The sequence below is a fragment of the Triturus cristatus genome, unplaced genomic scaffold, assembly GCF_964204655.1.
Source record: "Triturus cristatus unplaced genomic scaffold, aTriCri1.1 SCAFFOLD_185, whole genome shotgun sequence".
Lineage (NCBI taxonomy): Eukaryota > Metazoa > Chordata > Amphibia > Caudata > Salamandridae > Triturus > Triturus cristatus.
The window spans coordinates 1,308,139-1,325,795 of record NW_028187376.1 but is presented as its reverse complement, the minus strand read 5'-3'; the positions used below and the strand labels follow the sequence as shown (position 1 = coordinate 1,325,795).

Genomic DNA, 17,657 nt, shown 5'->3' with positions numbered 1-17,657 from the left:
CAAGTCTTGTTCTGGCCTAAGTGTCCTGCTAAAGGAATATCATGGGCCAAGGTAAGAAGGAAGCCCCTAAATTGCAGAGGTATAACCAACCTCCTGGTTGCACCAGGCTTGGGGTCTCTAGCCTTTGAATAAAGGAGCCCTTCATCCCAATACACTTTATGGGTACCATGAGCATTCCCAGCAGCCTCAGCAGCAGCCAGCTGTCTGAGGGGTTCAAGAGAGGGACAGGATAACTGAGCCTGCCTCAAGTCAGCCCTTGAAGGTCCCCCTGTCCCCAGAAACTCAACCTGATCAGGCTCAAGCTCTTCAGGGACAGTTCCTTCAGGGTTCTCTAGATCAGCTTCCTGGGAAGGTTGATCATCACTCTGAGGCAGGGGGGAAGGCACAGCCTTGACCCTCCTCTTCTTCTTCTTGGTAGGTGCTTGGTCCATTGTTCCAGGATCCAAGACCTGAGGTTCAGTAAGGCACTTTTTGGCCTGTGACCTGGTCACAGCAAGGACATGTGGTGATATACCTAACATCTCTGCATGTGTCCTGTACTCCACTTCAGACCATAGAGAACTCTCTAGGTCATTGCCCAACAAACATTCTACTGGGAGGTCTGCACTAACCACAACCCTTTTGAGGCCAGTTACCCCTCCCCATGAGAAGTTAACAACTGCCACACTATGTGAAGTAGTGGCATTGCTGGCATTGGTCACCAGGTAATTCTCACCTGGTATGTACTGTCCAGGGTCCACAAAGCCTGGTGTCACCATAGTGACACTGGCACATGTGTCCCTGTAGGCTTGAGCCACTTTTTCATTAATTAAAGGAGTCTGTCTGTACTTGCCCAGGTTACTGGGGCTCACAGTCAGGGACAAATCTATGTCCCCATCACAGATCAGGACTGCCTGGGTCAGGGTTCTGTCTAAGTCAGAATCTCCTTCAGTTCCCATAGTGATTCCCACTACACCCTTTGTCTGGGGACCAACACTGCTAACAGTAGTACTGGGAGCAGGTGCCTTAGGGGCAACAGTGTTGGGAGCTCCACCCTTTTTACAATCACTAGTCCAGTGAGTTGTATTCTTGCAAGAATTGCACCAGGGTTTCTTTAGACCTTCTTTCTTCTTCCCTTTAGGCTGGGACCCACCCTCTTTAGTACTAGTTTGGGGCCCTGTTGAAGACTTCTGGTCTTTAGATTTCTGATCTCCACCCTTTTGGTCTGTTTTCTTCTGATCACCCCCTTGGCCCTGGTTCTGGTTCTTTTGCTTAACCCTGGTTCTGACCCATTTGTCTGCCTTCTTTCCCAATTCTTGGGGAGAGGTCAGATCAGAGTCAACCAAGTGTTGATGCAGTTGCTGGTTTTGACAGTTATTTAAAATCTGTTCTCTCATCATCAAATTGTACAATCCTGTATAATCAGATACCTTACTTCCCAGCAACCAACCCTCCAAAGCCTTAGTGGCACATTCAATGTATTCAGACCAGTCCTGAGTCTGTGTCTTCTGGGTGTCTCTGAACATTAACCTGTACTGTTCAGTGGTTAAGCCTAACCCATCAACTAGGACACTCTTCAGGACTCTGTAGTTTCTGACATCCTCCTCCCTAACAGTGAGGAGTCTGTCTCTGCCTCTTCCTTCAAAGGAGAGCCAGAGGATTGCTGCCCACTGGTCTTCAGGAACCTGCTGCACTTTGCAGGCTCTCTCAAGAGCAGTCATCCATTTGTGGATGTCATCCCCACTTTTGTAGAGGGGCACAACCTTAGACAGGTTCCTATTATCAAAGACCCTATCTTTGTCCTTAGGGACAATGCTGCCACCAGTGGGTATAGACCCACTCTCTTTAGGTCGCCTAGCCTTACTCAGTTTCTCTTCCATCAGAGCCACTTCTAGCTCCTGTTTCCTGATTCTCAGCTGAGCTTCCTGCATTCTGGCCTCATGTTCCCTCTTCTGAGGGGTGGTCATCCTTCTCCTGGAGTGACCTTGAGAGCCTCTAGAGGCATGAGAAGCATTAGATTCACCTGAGTGATTCCTTTGCCTCCCAAGCCCCTGGTTAAGTCCACTAGGGAGATCCAATGGGGTGATCCCATTGTCAGTCCCCAATAGCCTTAAGTTAGCTGGGCCACGTATAACACTTGGCACTGGGCTAGTTCTCCCTTCATCCTCACTACCTTCTGTATCAGTACCCTTCTCACTTTCATCCTCTGTAGTATGAATCTCATCTAAGGGGTGACTATTGGAAAGGGGTACCTCAGTAGCATTTTCAGAAGGGGGGCCTCCTGTTCCACTCCCTAAGGGGCCTAACTGGGAGGCTTTCCTGAGAGCTTTCTGATCTTCATCAGCCTGTAAAAGCTCTCTGAGTTCAGCAGAAGTAGGATTCTTGGGCTGTTTAAGGCCCCTGATATTTGCCAACTGCCTGAGCTCATTTTGATTTAGGGTAGCAAAGATGGATGGTGCCCTCTGGGGGTCACTCTCAACAGAGATGGGTACATTGGACCCCTCTGCCCCAGACATTGCTCTTAAGTGTGGGTGGATGTGTTGCAATCTACCTACACTTGGGTTTTCCTACTAAACCTATCTAGTAGTTGTAGTCAGGGCGTGCTACTCCCTTTGCTCTACAACAACTAAGTTCAGTAGAACTTAAGTATATCTATTCTTGTTTTATATGTACCTAAAGGTACCTGTATGATCTTTCAATTGGTAACAAAGAGATTACAGAGGTAAAACACAGCAAGCTCAAATCCAACCGCTGCTCACCAATGTGAGAAGTTGGCCTGGTATATGATGTTCACTAGTTAAAGTGACCACCTTGTACCATGCCAAGCAACCCTTATGGTGTGGTTGTAAGTCAACCTTTTCGGACTAGCTGCCCTAGTGGTAGCGTAGGCTAAGCAGTCTTTGAGGCTAAACTCGTCAAAGCGTGTTAAGCAGGCTGTTTTACCAAATGTAACCCCCCTTTATACCAATGAAAGGACACCACACAGATATATATTGAAAATATATATGTATTTATTTCTCAAAGTATCCCCTAGACTCTTTATGAGCACAGGAGCACAAATCGTTAAACAAGAATACGTTAGAATACACAGAAGTTGCACTTTATATGGATAGGCCCTGGTGGCCACTCGAACCATATACTAAAATAGTGGTATAAGTACCACGAACAGAAAAGGGAAAAGGCCTAGGGCCTCTAGAATCGCTGGGCCTACAAAGAGCTAACTTTAGTTAGTGACCAGGAGGTCCACGGGTTGCATGTGCAGAGCAAATAGTCACACGCGGGCTCCCATAGGTTTTCAATGGGTGCGTAAAAGTTACAAAGTTACTGTAAAAAGTATCTTCCGGATGGACTATGAACTCAAGATTGAAAACACAGACACTAGTGATGATACTCTACACTTGGGCACCGGAGTGCCAGCTTTACCTCACCCACAGGAAGCGGGTGCATAGGTCTCGAAGTGCGTCGGGTTTCTTCTATATGTTCAATGGAGCCTGAAGACAAAGATGCTGCAGGCGGTCGGTCCGGAAGGGATGCGGTGGATCCAAGGGTGGATCGGAGTTGTAGAAGACCTGTAAGCAGAGGGGACAGTGTTCACAGTCACTAGCCAGTGACCAGCGTGGCACCAGGTGGGTACCAGGCGATGTCGGGTGCAAACAGGAGGAAATGTGCAGCTTGTCTCTGCAGCCACATGGTCCCTGAAGGTCGACGACATCCAGGAGTTGGTTCACGAGCTGTCCCACGCAGTCTCTCGCTGTCTGCGGTGTCGGCGACTTGGTCGAAGCAATCAAGCCTTGGCAAAAGCAATTGTTGTGGAGAACGAAATAAGCTGATGGTTCTGACCAGCAAGGTCAGAGGGACTGCTCCTTTGGAGGGGAGCAAGGGCCAGTCTGGAGCAACCAGACCAGTAGTGTAGTTCTTGAAGTTCGTCGCCAAGATGGCCACTAGACAACGGGCCAGCAACCGGTTAGGCGCGTCGAGTGGCAAAATGCAGAGGGGCCCCACGCAGATCGTGGAGACGCTGGAGGGCTCACCTTTGGTGCAGATGCTTCTCGGGTGTTGGGCTTCTCAGGACCCAAAGCACAACTTGGAGGGAGCCTCGGTTGTCGCGCTTGCAGCTTGTCACGGTCTTTTCAAGATGGCTGGCTCCACGTGTCTCGGTGCCTCCACAGGTTCCTTCTTTTCAGGGACTGTGGATCGGGCGGTGAGAGGTCTGGAGGTCCAGGTCTTGTCAGTCTCTGGGCTCGGGCTCTGGCTGGAGGCGGCGGCAAAGCAGACGTTGATTCGCTGGATGGTGCTTGCGTTAGCAAGGTGGTCACTCCCTGACCACAGGGGAGATTGGCTTCAGTCCTCTGAGCGGCAGAGCGGCGAAGTTCCCGTCTTCTTCTTGTAGTTAAGTTGATTCCAGGATGTCTGAAGTCTTAGGACACAGCTCCTACCTTTATTCGGATTCTTGGGGCCGGACTACCGGCTAGGTCCCTCCCTAAGGGTGGGACCAGGAAGGGGGGTGGTTACACCCCCAATCCTTTGTCCAGCTCGCCCCAGGTCCAGGGCTGGTGTGCCCCAGGACCGGTTTGAACTGGCATATGCACCGAGGCTCCTTGTGAGCCTCAGGCATGTCTGGTTTCTTTCAAGCCCTACCTGACCAATACACAAAATCCTGTCTGGGGTGGTGCACGCACCTCCCCTGGCAGGAAACCCTTTGTCCACACCTCCCAAACTGGAAGGACTCCCAGCAGCAGGAGGGCAGACTTGTGTCTGTGGTGGCAGCATCCATTTTGTGGAGCTGAGGCTATGTCTGATTTTACCCGGGTTTCAGGTACTGTACATGTCGTGTCCCTCTAGAAGGGTGGAATGCTAACCCCATCGCCAGAATTGGCGAGGGGTTAGTATTCCAATTCGTATGACACCTTACTCGACATGTTTTGATAAAGCCAAACCAAAGATAGCATTTAACCGCGAGGTTCATAATGCACTTAAGAGTATATGGTATGACGATATCTGGAAACAGTAGAAGGAAGTGGTTCCGACCACTGCAGACAGGCTCAGCTCATGCCAGAGCACCATCTCACATGGAACCAAGCACTCTGCCTTCAGGATTGTTAAGGCCTGCCATAGGAGTGACTTATAGGTTAACATGTGTCCCATTTAAGGTTAGGTATAGGTATACTACACCTAAGTAAGAGGTGGTTACACCAACTTACCCCGGCTGAGTGATCAGCCAGTTGTGTCAAATTTGTTAGGCCAGGCCAGGGGTGGCACAATACATGCTTCAGCCCCTGGTAGGCCTTAGATACACCAATGCCCTGGGTACCTAGTGTACACTGGTACAGGGGCTCACAGGGTGATCCACTTCCAATTGGTTGTGCACCTAGGGTGCATAGTGTAAATTTAGTAGAGAGAACAGCAGGCTGGGGGTCTGATTGGCAGGCCCACAGCCTCAATATGTCAAAAACCAGTGAAGCAAAAAGCAAAAATTTGGGGTGACCATAGGATAGCAGACCCTACTCTCCTACAGGTACGCATACGCGAGCACACACATAGTGATAGTGAACGTACAGGCGTGTGTACGGTCTGTATCACTATGGGTGTGCTCGCGTATGCGTACCCATAGTGATACGGACCGTACACATGCCTGTACGCTCACTATCACTATGGGTACTCATACGCGAACACACCCATAGTGATACGGACCGTACACACGCCTGTATGGGCCGTTGCTATGCATTTGGGGTGCCCTAGGGCCCCGGTACGCACCGTACCTGTGTGTGAAACTCCAAATTACATAGGGGACACATGAGGGACAAGTATAAAGGCCTACATGCATGCTGGTTGTCATGGAGACCAAGTTTAAAGTTTGAATTTTTTTTAGCAGGTGCACAGCAGAAGTCAGTTTGAATGAATCTACTTTGTTGCAATGTGGTTCTGGAGTTGACATCATGCTCAAGAAAAAAACACAATAAGAACCAGCTGACTGTGCTAGGTTTGAAGGGATTGGAGGAAACATAGGATGCAAATGTGAGTGACCAATCACTCTGTACTCCTGTGCATGAAACAGGCCAGCAAGGCAGATATAAGGCAGCCAGGTCCCATGAGGGAGCACTTGCCTGCACATCTTTGTATTCCCTGGAACCATGTCAAGGTCTGTGGAGAGGGCACAGCCTTTCACCCTGGAGGAGAACCTGGCATTGCTGGATGTTATCCTCCCACAGTACCCCCTGCTGTATGGGCGACCAGGGTATCCGGTGAGTGCAGAGTCTACTAGCACAGACTGTGTCCCTTTTTTGTGACTGTGACTTCTGGCATTGTGTCCAGGTGTGACACACATGCTATGTACTGTAGGGGGGGTCCCAGTGGGGGGAATGCCTGATGTCTCCCAGCCAGAGCATGCTGTGGTGCATGTCTGCCGTCCTCACTTGCATTGTGTTTACTGTGACAATCACTGCATGGTGCATGCCACATTCTGCCTGTCTTGTCCTCCTGGGAATGTAGCCTCTACAGTCCTCATTTGATTATGTGGTCAGCCCAGTGTGACAGGTGACTGTACCCACAGATGTGTGTTAGTTCTGTGTACCTGTGCTGAGAGTGTCCACATGATGTGTTCGTACCCTGGACATCGGTGTGTGTGTAAGTCCCCTGTCATGTGTGTGGGTGCATATGTGGAGTGTGGCACCCGGGCTGCATGTGGGATGGATATACCCTGCCCATGTGATGTGAGCAGGGAGCAGTGCTGTGTGTCTGACGTGCAGAGCCAGCCCCACACCTGTGAGCCCCCCGTCTAGTGGCACATGTGCAGAGTGAGGTTTGTCGCTGCATTTGGCAAAGGCAGGTGAATGTCCTGTGCCTGTGTGTGTGTGTGTACTCTGCTGAGGTAGCGTCAGTGGCCTGTGGCATGTGACTGCTTAGAGGTGCTGCACATAATCCTGGTGTAGCTTGTGATGCACAGTGTGAGCCTGGATCATTGATTGTGTCGTTGCCCTCATTCCACCTGTGTACTTTCAATGGCACGTACTGCTTTTGCCCTTCCCCAGAGGATCATGTCCCTATGACAAAGGTGCAATGCGTTGGATGCATACTATGCCTTTTTGTAAACAGCAAATTTGTTCTAATATGTGTCTCTGTGACATGTGCCAGGTGTATTGATGTAGTGTCACTTGTTCATCCTCACAGGTAGGCGCCTCTGCCAAGAAGCAGATCTGGATTAACGCCGTCAGTGCCGTGAGGAGGACGGACGGTCGCAAGCGGCGCCTGGCCCAGGTGAGGAAACGCTGGCAGGATATCCGGTGCTGGACGCGGAGGATCGCACGGGTCCTGCTGGGGGACTCACCTGAGACCCATAAGAACCGCGGGCAACGCCGTCTGACCCACATCCACAAGCGTGTGCTGGCGGTGGTATTTCCAGACTTGGACAGGCGCTTACAGGAGAAGCAGCAGCAGGAAGGGGGTAGGTACATGTGTGTTTGTTGTGTGTCACCAGCATTTGTAAGTGCACAGTTGCATGGATACACTGCCAGGGTTTAAAGGTGCTGTGCAGATCCTGTTACCCACAGTATAGCGGTGCTCTCCTGCCTCCCTTCCCCTCCTTGCAATGTGTTCCCTGGTCTGTGTGTAGTCACTCCTTCACAAGGTTATGTAGGCTGGCACTTTATCCACGTGAACTATGCCTGTAGCATCATGTGTGGGGGTGGTGTGTAACAGGTTTTGGGACCTTGCCTGTGCCCTGTCCAGTTTAGTACTTGTGGGTTCCATGTCAGTTGGCACTGATGCTGAGTCCAGACATGGGAGTTAGTCTCTCAAGTGTCATGCCTTACAGCACGCATGTCCTATGTTGTGGCCTGTGACATGATGTGCATGAGTGTGCGATACGCATAGTGCAGGGATGGTGGCGTGTGTTGCAGTCATTCCCATTCAGGACCCTGGAGTTGTGTGGCCACTACTGTCCCCTGGGGCATATTTTCCTAGGTGTCATGTGTGTCATCACAAAATGTGGACACTCACAGTGTCTACAGCATAGGTTGTGCTCTGTACCATTGTCCCCTGGCACCATGTATATTGACGTAAAATGTAGTACAAGTGTCCACTGTACAGCCTGACCTGATTTTCCTTGTTCATACTCACAGTGGCCAGTGCCTGTGTGTCTTGTTACAATCATCTGATGATGCCCATTTGTACATGATTATTTGGAGGGGCGCACCTTGGGTATTTTGTGTCCAATCTTGCATTTATCCAGCCCATGTGTATTTCACCCAGACTAAGAGATGTAAGTGCTTCCTGTGTCTCAACAAATTGTCTCATGTAGGGGGTGGTTGGTGCGGGCAAAGCCTACATGTCAAAACCTGATATCTCCTTGCTAGGTCTGGTAAGTGTGTGATGTTTGTCTGCACATACACTCAAGGTGCAGTGAGCCAGTCATGGTGGGCATGTTTTCAGTATTACCTATGCAGCATGTGCCTCAAGTTCATGGATATGGTCCCTGCTCATCCCTATTTTCGGCAACGCTGTGTGGTGCAGATGCAGTGCTGGATTGTCCCCAGGGCCTGGCTCCTCTGTCAAACTCCATTTCATGTCATTTGCTATTGTGTCATGCTCTCCATAGTTTTTCAGTGGCATGGTGGGTCAACCAACTGTGTGTTGCATGCCCTACATCTGTACCTTGTTTTGTAGATGTTACTCATCTTTCTTTTCAGGCTATGCACTGTAACCTATGTAGATTGGACTCATGTGACATATGTATACAGGTGTATGATTGATTGCTGTCTCTTCACCTTGCCCACAGCATCGTCGGGGGACACGGAGGGAGACATCAGCACAGACGGAGCGGAGGGACCGAGCACCAGTGCCAGCGGTGACATCGTGGCTGGCACATCGAGTGGAACTGAGGCGGAGGAGAGTGAGGCCGAGGACCTGTCCACTGGCACGACAGAATATGAAGCTGACGGGTCCGAGGATGATCTCTCCGAGTGGGCGGAGGCTGCACCAGCAGCTGACAGCGGCACAACATCTCTCCCCGCCCCCTCCATTGCCATCAGCCGCCTCCCACTTGCTCGTGTCCCTTCCCAGTGTGCCCAGTCACCACATGTCTCCTTCCTGCCAGGCACCGCACCCCCTGCCCCTGTCTCCACTGCTGCCGCCAATGCCGAGTCTGTGGACATCCAGCGGCAGTTGCAGGTTGGTCAGGCTGCGATGCTTAATGTCCTCCATGGCCACAGCCAAGTGCTGAACAACATGGAGGCATACTTGGAGGGCATTTTCTCATCGCAGGCTGACCAACGCAACTTGCTGAGGTCCATTGACTCGACACTGACTGCAGCAGTGGGTCTCCTGCAGCGCTACGTCCAACCCCCTACCCCTGACCCATCCACACTTCCCACTCCCATGCCTGTCCCACATACACCCAGACGTCAGCATGCACCCACCACAACAGACACAGGCACCACACCAGCAGGGAAGGTCAAACGCACACCTCCTGGCACGCACACACAGGGTGAAGTAGGCACACCCACTGGGTCGGGGGGCAAACGTAAGACACGCAGCCAGAGTGGGAGTCCGCATTCCACCAAATCCACTCCCTCCAAATCCCCTCCCCTCAGCTCTCCTGGCCACATATCCGGCAAAGACTCCTTCATGGCCGCTCTGTCCCTGAGCCCCACAGTGACACCTCCCCGCAAGCGGTCAAGGGAGTTGAGTCCCCCCCCCTGTCCACACCCTCCCCCAGTGGCGCTGCGACCCATCCCTCTGCCCCCCCCCCCCCTCCTTGGGGCCTGTGGTTCTTTCGGGTGCAGGGGAGTCGCTGGAGGACCTTGCTAAGGTGTGCAGCGCCATCCTGGCCTCCGCCTTTGGCCCTGCCCCACCCCCTGTGGTGGAGTCCTCCATCCCTGCACCCACGACGCCTACCCTTCGCCCTCATGTCCCTGCGGTGCCTGGTCCTTCCCCCCCACATGATGCCCTCCCCCCTCTGGAAGACGAAGGAGTCTGACTGTGCAGGCAAGCTAGGGAATACGCGTCCCACTGTGTCCCCCACCTGGATTTGAACTTTGGATTGCCCTATGGGCATTGTACATTTTGAACTTTCAAGGGACAAACAGATTTTTGGATGCTGAATAAAGCAATTTCTTTTTCCTTAGTACACTACTGTCTGTCTGGTATTGCTGTTGGTGGACCTGCACCATTATTTTGGGTGGTGATTATATGTTGGGTGTGTGGGAATTGTAGTCTTGTGCTGGTCATAGGGTGGATCCTGGTATCTGTGTGCCATCACAAGCTGTTGGCTACATAACTTTGTTCATGTAAGCAGTTACTGCATGGTGACATCGTCCCAAGGTGTGTTCGTTCCTCTGTGTAACCTGACATCTTCCCTGCAGGGTCTTTCCAATATGTGGTGCTGAGCTGTGTCTACATTGGCTGGGTGTGTGACGGACTCGTTAGACTTGGGCCATGCATGCTGAGCGATGTCTCCACCTGCATCATTCGTGGCGTCCTTGGTGGTCACTGTACTTGTGTATGTAGACTGTTGTCATGACTTCATGTGGACATGTTTTCTTTTTGGCGCGATGCATGTGTAAACTCCCAGCCTCGCACACATGTGGTACATGTACTGCAGGATCTTTGTGCACCTGACTGACATTTGTGGGCATTGGATCTGTGGGTACTCCACCCTTTTCTTTGCAGGGGCACTGCTGTGAGTGTTAGGCACCCACCCCTCCTGTGTCTGGGCACTGCTGGGAGGACTCTGCACCCACCCCTCCTGTGTCTGGGCACTGCTGGGAGGACTCTGCACACACCCCTCCTGTGACTGGGCACTGCTGGGAGGACTCTGCACACACCCCTCCTGTGTCTGGGCACTGCTGGGAGGCCTCTGCACACACCCCTCCTGTGACTGGGCACTGCTGGGAGGACTCTGCACACACCCCTCCTGTGTCTGGGCACTGCTGGGAGGACTCTGCACACACCCCTCCTGTGTCTGGGCACTGCTGGGAGGACTCTGCACACACCCCTCCTGTGTCTGGGCACTGCTGGGAGGACTCTGCACACACCCCTATTGTGACTGGGCACTGCTGGGAGGCCTCTGCACACACCCCTCCTGTGACTGGGCACTGCTAGGAGGACTCTGCACACACCCCTCCTGTGACTGGGCACTGCTGTGAGTGTTAGGCACCCACCCCTCCTGTGTCTGGGCACTGCTGGGAGGCCTCTGCACACACCCCTCCTGTGACTGGGCACTGCTGGGAGGCCTCTGCACACACCCCTCCTGTGACTGGGCACTGCTGGGAGGACTCTGCACACACCCCTCCTGTGTCTGGGCACTGCTGGGAGGCCTCTGCACACACCCCTCCTGTGTCTGGGCACTGCTGGGAGGACTCTGCACACACCCCTCCTGTGTCTGGGCAATGCTGGGAGGACTCTGCACACACCCCTCCTGTGTCTGGGCACTGCTGGGAGGACTCTGCACACACCCCTCCTGTTTCTGGGCACTGCTGGGAGGACTCTGCACACACCCCTCCTGTGTCTGGGCACTGCTGGGAGGCCTCTGCACACACCCCTCCTGTGTCTGGGCACTGCTGGGAGGCCTCTGCACACACCCCTCCTGTGTCTGGGCACTGCTGGGAGGACTCTGCACACACCCCTCCTGTGTCTGGGCACTGCTGGGAGGACTCTGCACACACCCCTCTTGTGACTGGGCACTGCTGGGAGTGTTAGGCACCCACCCCTCCTGTGTCTGGGCACTGCTGGGAGGACTCTGCACACACCCCTCCTGTGACTGGGCACTGCTGGGAGGCCTCTGCACACACCCCTCCTGTGACTGGGCACTGCTGGGAGGACTCTGCACACACCCCTCCTGTGTCTGGGCACTGCTGGGAGGACTCTGCACACACCCCTCCTGTGTCTGGGCACTGCTGGGAGGACTCTGCACGCACCCCTCTTGTGACTGGGCACTGCTGGGAGGCCTCTGCACACACCCCTCCTGTGACTGGGCACTGCTGTGAGTGTTAGGCACCCACCCCTCCTGTGTCTGGGCACTGCTGGGAGGCCTCTGCACACACCCCTCCTGTGACTGGGCACTGCTGGGAGGCCTCTGCACACACCCCTCCTGTGACTGGGCACTGCTGGGAGGACTCTGCACACACCCCTCCTGTGTCTGGGCACTGCTGGGAGGACTCTGCACACACCCCTCCTGTGTCTGGGCACTGCTGGGAGGACTCTGCACGCACCCCTCTTGTGACTGGGCACTGCTGGGAGGCCTCTGCACACACCCCTCCTGTGACTGGGCACTGCTGTGAGTGTTAGGCACCCACCCCTCCTGTGTCTGGGCACTGCTGGGAGGACTCTGCACACACCCCTCCTGTGACTGGGCACTGCTGTGAGTGTTAGGCACCCACCCCTCCTGTGTCTGGGCACTGCTGGGAGGCCTCTGCACACACCCCTCCTGTGACTGGGCACTGCTGGGAGGACTCTGCACACACCCCTCCTGTGTCTGGGCACTGCTGGGAGGACTCTGCACACACCCCTCCTGTGTCTGGGCACTGCTGGGAGGACTCTGCACGCACCCCTCTTGTGACTGGGCACTGCTGGGAGGCCTCTGCACACACCCCTCCTGTGACTGGGCACTGCTGTGAGTGTTAGGCACCCACCCCTCCTGTGTCTGGGCACTGCTGGGAGGACTCTGCACACACCCCTCCTGTGTCTGGGCACTGCTGGGAGGACTCTGCACACACCCCTCTTGTGACTGGGCACTGCTGGGAGGCCTCTGCACACACCCCTCCTGTGACTGGGCACTGCTGGGAGTGTTAGGCACCCACCCCTCCTGTGTCTGGGCACTGCTGGGAGGACTCTGCACATACCCCTCCTGTGTCTGGGCACTGCTGGGAGGACTCTGCACACACCCCTCTTGTGACTGGGCACTGCTGGGAGGCCTCTGCACACACCCCTCCTGTGACTGGGCACTGCTGTGAGTGTTAGGCACCCACCCCTCCTGTGTCTGGGCACTGCTGGGAGGCCTCTGCACACACCCCTCCTGTGACTGGGCACTGCTGGGAGGCCTCTGCACGCACCCCTCCTGTGACTGGGCATCGCTGGGAGGACTCTGCACACACCCCTCCTGTGTCTGGGCACTGCTGGGAGGACTCTGCACACACCCCTCCTGTGTCTGGGCACTGCTGGGAGGACTCTGCACACACCCCTCCTGTGTCTGGGCACTGCTGAGAGGACTCTGCACACACCCCTCTTGTGACTGGGCACTGCTGGGAGGCCTCTGCACACACCCCTCCTGTGACTGGACACTGCTGTGAGTGTTAGGCACCCACCCCTCCTGTGTCTGGGCACTGCTGGGAGGACTCTGCACACACCCCTCCTGTGTCTGGGCACTGCTGGGAGGACTCTGCACACACCCCTCCTGTGTCTGGGCACTGCTGGGAGGACTCTGCACACACCCCTCTTATGACTGGGCACTGCTGGGAGGACTCTGCACCCAACCCTCCTATTTCAGGATATGTACGCTTAGAACATACACGGGTGTGGGTTCGCTCCATGCATACGAGGTGGGGGTACGGTCCGTACATACACTGTTGGCATGGGGGGTACGCTCCATGCATACGCGGGTGAGGGTACGGGTCGTACTTACACTGTTGGGGTGGGGGGTACGCTCCATACGTACGCGGGTGAGGGTACGGGTTGTACTTACACTGTTGGGGTGGGGGGTACGCTCCATACGTACGCGGGTGAGGGTACGGGTCGTACTTACACTGTTGGGGTGGGGGGTACGCTCCATACGTACGCGGGTGAGGGTACGGGTCGTACTTACACTGTTGGGGTGGGGGGTACGCTCCATACGTATGCGGGTGAGGGTACGGGTCGTACTTACACTGTTGGGGTAGGGGGTACGCTCCATACGTACGCGGGTGAGGGTATGGGTCGTACTTACACTGTTGGGGTGGGGGGTACGCTCCATACGTACGCGGGTGAGGGTACGGGTCGTACTTACACTGTTGGGGTGGGGGGTACGCTCCATACGTACGCGGGTGAGGGTACGGGACGTACTTACACTGTTGGGGTGGGGGGTACGCTCCATACGTACGCGGGTGAGGGTACGGGTCGTACATACACGGTTGGGGTGGAGGTACGCTCCATGCAAACGCGGGTGAGGGTACGGGTCGTACTTACACTGTTGGGGTGGGGGGTACGCTCCATGCATACGGGGGTGGGGGTACGGTCCGTACATATCCGTACCCACGCTATGGAATGCTTGTGCGGGCCGTACCCAGGCCTTTGCCACGTGGGTACAGCCGTCCCGCCATTGTTGGGGTGACGTAGGTGTGGGCGTGGTACGACTCGTACCAACGCTCTTAAGGCGTGGGTACGGGACGTACCTGTATTGTTGTGTTGCCGGTTCGCGTCGTCAACCACTTCCGTTGTGGCGGACGCTGGCTTTGCTGGACACGCCCCCACCCCCTCGTAGTGACCAGGGCCTGGGGGTCAGGTATGTCCAGGGCATGTGTGCTGTGTGACTTTGGTGGGGGTTTTGTGGCCTGCCCCTGCTCCTGCCCCCCCCCTTTGCCCCCTCCCTTTGTTGTTCTGACCTTCTGCGGCGTCTGCGTCGTAACCTGTAGAGGAGGTCGACTGCTATGAGGGCCGGGATGACACGTAGGTTCGGGTCCATGTCTGTCCGTCGCGTGCAGGTACTCCTTGTTCGCGTCGTCCTGATTTCCCGGCAGTTTTTGGCTGCCGTAAAATATTGTCCGTGCGGGATGACGTTGGTGCGAATCGTACTTCCTGGTTCGTGAATGGCAGTCTGCGTGCGTCCCGACGTCACGTCGGCGCTTTCCCGGATCACATTTGTATGTTTATTTTCGTTGGTCGGGGTTTTGTACGATTCGTACGGAAATAGTATTTCCGTGCGAATCGTACTTACATGTTTGTATATTGTTACGACCGGGTACGCGTCGGACGGAGAATATGCTCCGTCCGACGGCTCGTACCCAGTTTTTACAGGATCGTGATCGGCACCCAGGTATATTGGTGAGTACTGGGCGATTGTGTATTTCCTGATTATCAAATTTAAATTGAGACACTGTTCTATTGTGCCAACCTTATTTCTAAAACCCAGTTTGCAGGGATCCAGAATAGTGTTCTTCTGTGCCCAATTTTTGATCTACCCAGTATTTTCAACGTTGTATCTATGAGACAAATCGGCCTGTAGCAACTCGGTTGCGAATGATCGCCCTTTTTAAAAATAGGTATGATAATAGAAGTCGACCATGTGCTTGGCAACGAGGAGCTGGGTAAATTGTTAAAAACATTAGGCAAGAGGGGGGCCCAGATGTCAGGATTATGTTTTATGAGTTCTATTGGCACCCCGTCTGGTCCTGGGGCCTTGCTGGCTATACTCCGAGTTATAGCTTTCTCCACTTCTGAAAGAGAAATTTCGACTCCCTTAGGATCTGGCAGCTTAGGCATTTCCTTATCATGTGGTGGAGCTGTATATATTGCTGAGAAATGCGCCTCCCAGGGCACACTAGTTATATTACAGCTTATCAGTGAAAGAACTTGGCCCATCGCCCGCATTTCTTTTATGACTGTCCAAAAGAGTTTTCCATTCTCTTGGCACGCAGTATTGGCAAGCGAGTTCCATCGGGAGATCAGTAACTCTTCCCTCCTTGATAAGATTACCAGCTTATATTTTTTCCTCAACATTTGTACTGTCTGCGAACACCTTGGGTTCTCCATCAGGGCCCTACGCAGCTGTTGGTTTGCTACTGAGCATTCATGATTAAACCATCTAGGGGTGCAAGGTGAGGAGTGGATAGGTTTCAAAAGCTCAGTCCTGATGGTCAAACAAAGATTAGAGAATGCAATGAACACATCAGGATTAGGATCATCCGGTGTCAGACAAACCTCAAATAGTACAACACTCCAATCTATGACACTCTACTCCATTCCACTCAACTCCACTCTATAATTCTCAACTCCTCTCTACGTCACTCTACTCTACCCCACTCTGTGCCACTCCACTTTACGACACCGTATGCAACTCTATGATACTTCACACTAGGCCACTCTACTCCACTCCATCCTACCACACTTCACTCCATGACACTACACTCTACGCCAATCCAGTGTACCACACATTACTCCACTCTATGACACTCTACGACACATTACTCCACTCTTCACCAGGCGACTTCGCACTATGCCATTGAACTCTGTGACACTTTACTACACTCTATGCTACGCCACTCTACGACACTCGACTCCACTCTACAGCATTCCACTCTATGACATTTTACTACACTATAGCTCTTCCACTCAATGCTCCTTCACTCTACATCACTTCACTCTAAGCCACTCCACCCCACTCTATGACACTCCACTCCACCCTACTCTACGCCCTTCCAATCCACTCTATGACCCTCCACTGTATGACCCTTCACGGCACTCTACACCACTCCACTCCACGGCCCTATGAAACTCCATGTCAGTCTATGCCCTCCACTCTTTGAAACAATACTCCACTCTACGCCGGGCCCCTCGTTGTTATGCCACTCCACTCTGTGACACTTTACTCCACTCTATGCTATGCTATGCCACTCTACTCCACAGCACTTAACGCTATGACACTTTACGTTCCTCTACTCTATGCTCCTTCACTCTATGTCACTCCACTCTACACCACTTCACCCCCCTCTATGACACTCCACCATATTCCACCCTCACACCCCTGACACTCTACGACCCTTCACTCTACGACCCTATGAAACTCCATGCCACTCTCCACTCTCTGACACATTACTCCACTCTATGCCTGGCCATGCTATGCCACTCCACTCTGTGACACTTTACTACACTTTATGCTATGCCACTCTATGACACTCCACTCCACTCCACTCCACTCTATAACACTGCACTCTACAACACTTTACTACACTCTACATCCCTCCACTCTATGCTCCTTAACTCCGTCACTCCACTCTACGCCACTCCACCTCTCTCCACTCCACTCCACTCTATAACACTCCACTCCACACCCCTCTACTCCACTCTACGACCCTCCGCTGTATAACCCTTAACAACAGTCTACGGCACTCCACTTTACGACCCTCCATTACACTCTATGACACTTCACTCTAACACTTAACTCTACGACACTCCACTCTACGAAACATTTTTCTATGACACTCCACTCTACGCCATGCCGTTCTACTCCACTCTACACCACTCCATTGTAAGCCACTCTACTCTACACCACTCTACTCCTCTCTACACCTCCCTCCTCTACACCACTAACGTTTATCCAGCCATGCCAGTATACTACATTGTAATTGCATTTATAAAGCTCTTACTACCCTTGAAAAGGCATTGAAGCGCTGTACGGCGAGCAGCACGCTCCTCTGGAACCCGAAAGTTACTGGTTAATCCAGTGGTTATTGTTAATTATTGTGATTAGTCATGTGCGCTCAACAAAAAATTACATGAATTTACTCCAATTACTTTGTGATAGATTATATTAATTCCACTTAGTTGTGATCATTATGGAATGCTAGGGGGTTTCAGGTGAATGGTTTGTGAGATAAACTGGGGGAGATTTGATAGTGTTAGGTTGAAGGATAAGATTTTAAAGAAGAGGTTGTGATCTATGAAATGAGGTGTCAGTTAATTGCACAGTTACAATAAGAGAGACAAAACTATGG

General features: G+C 53.2%; 1 pseudogene across 1 annotated transcript in view; it reads left to right on the top strand.

The window, feature by feature from the left end:
• LOC146771192 (opticin-like) overlaps positions 1–17,657 on the top strand; it is a 511,949-nt pseudogene that overhangs the window by 315,612 nt on the left and 178,680 nt on the right. The gene's annotated exons all lie outside the window — the stretch shown is intronic.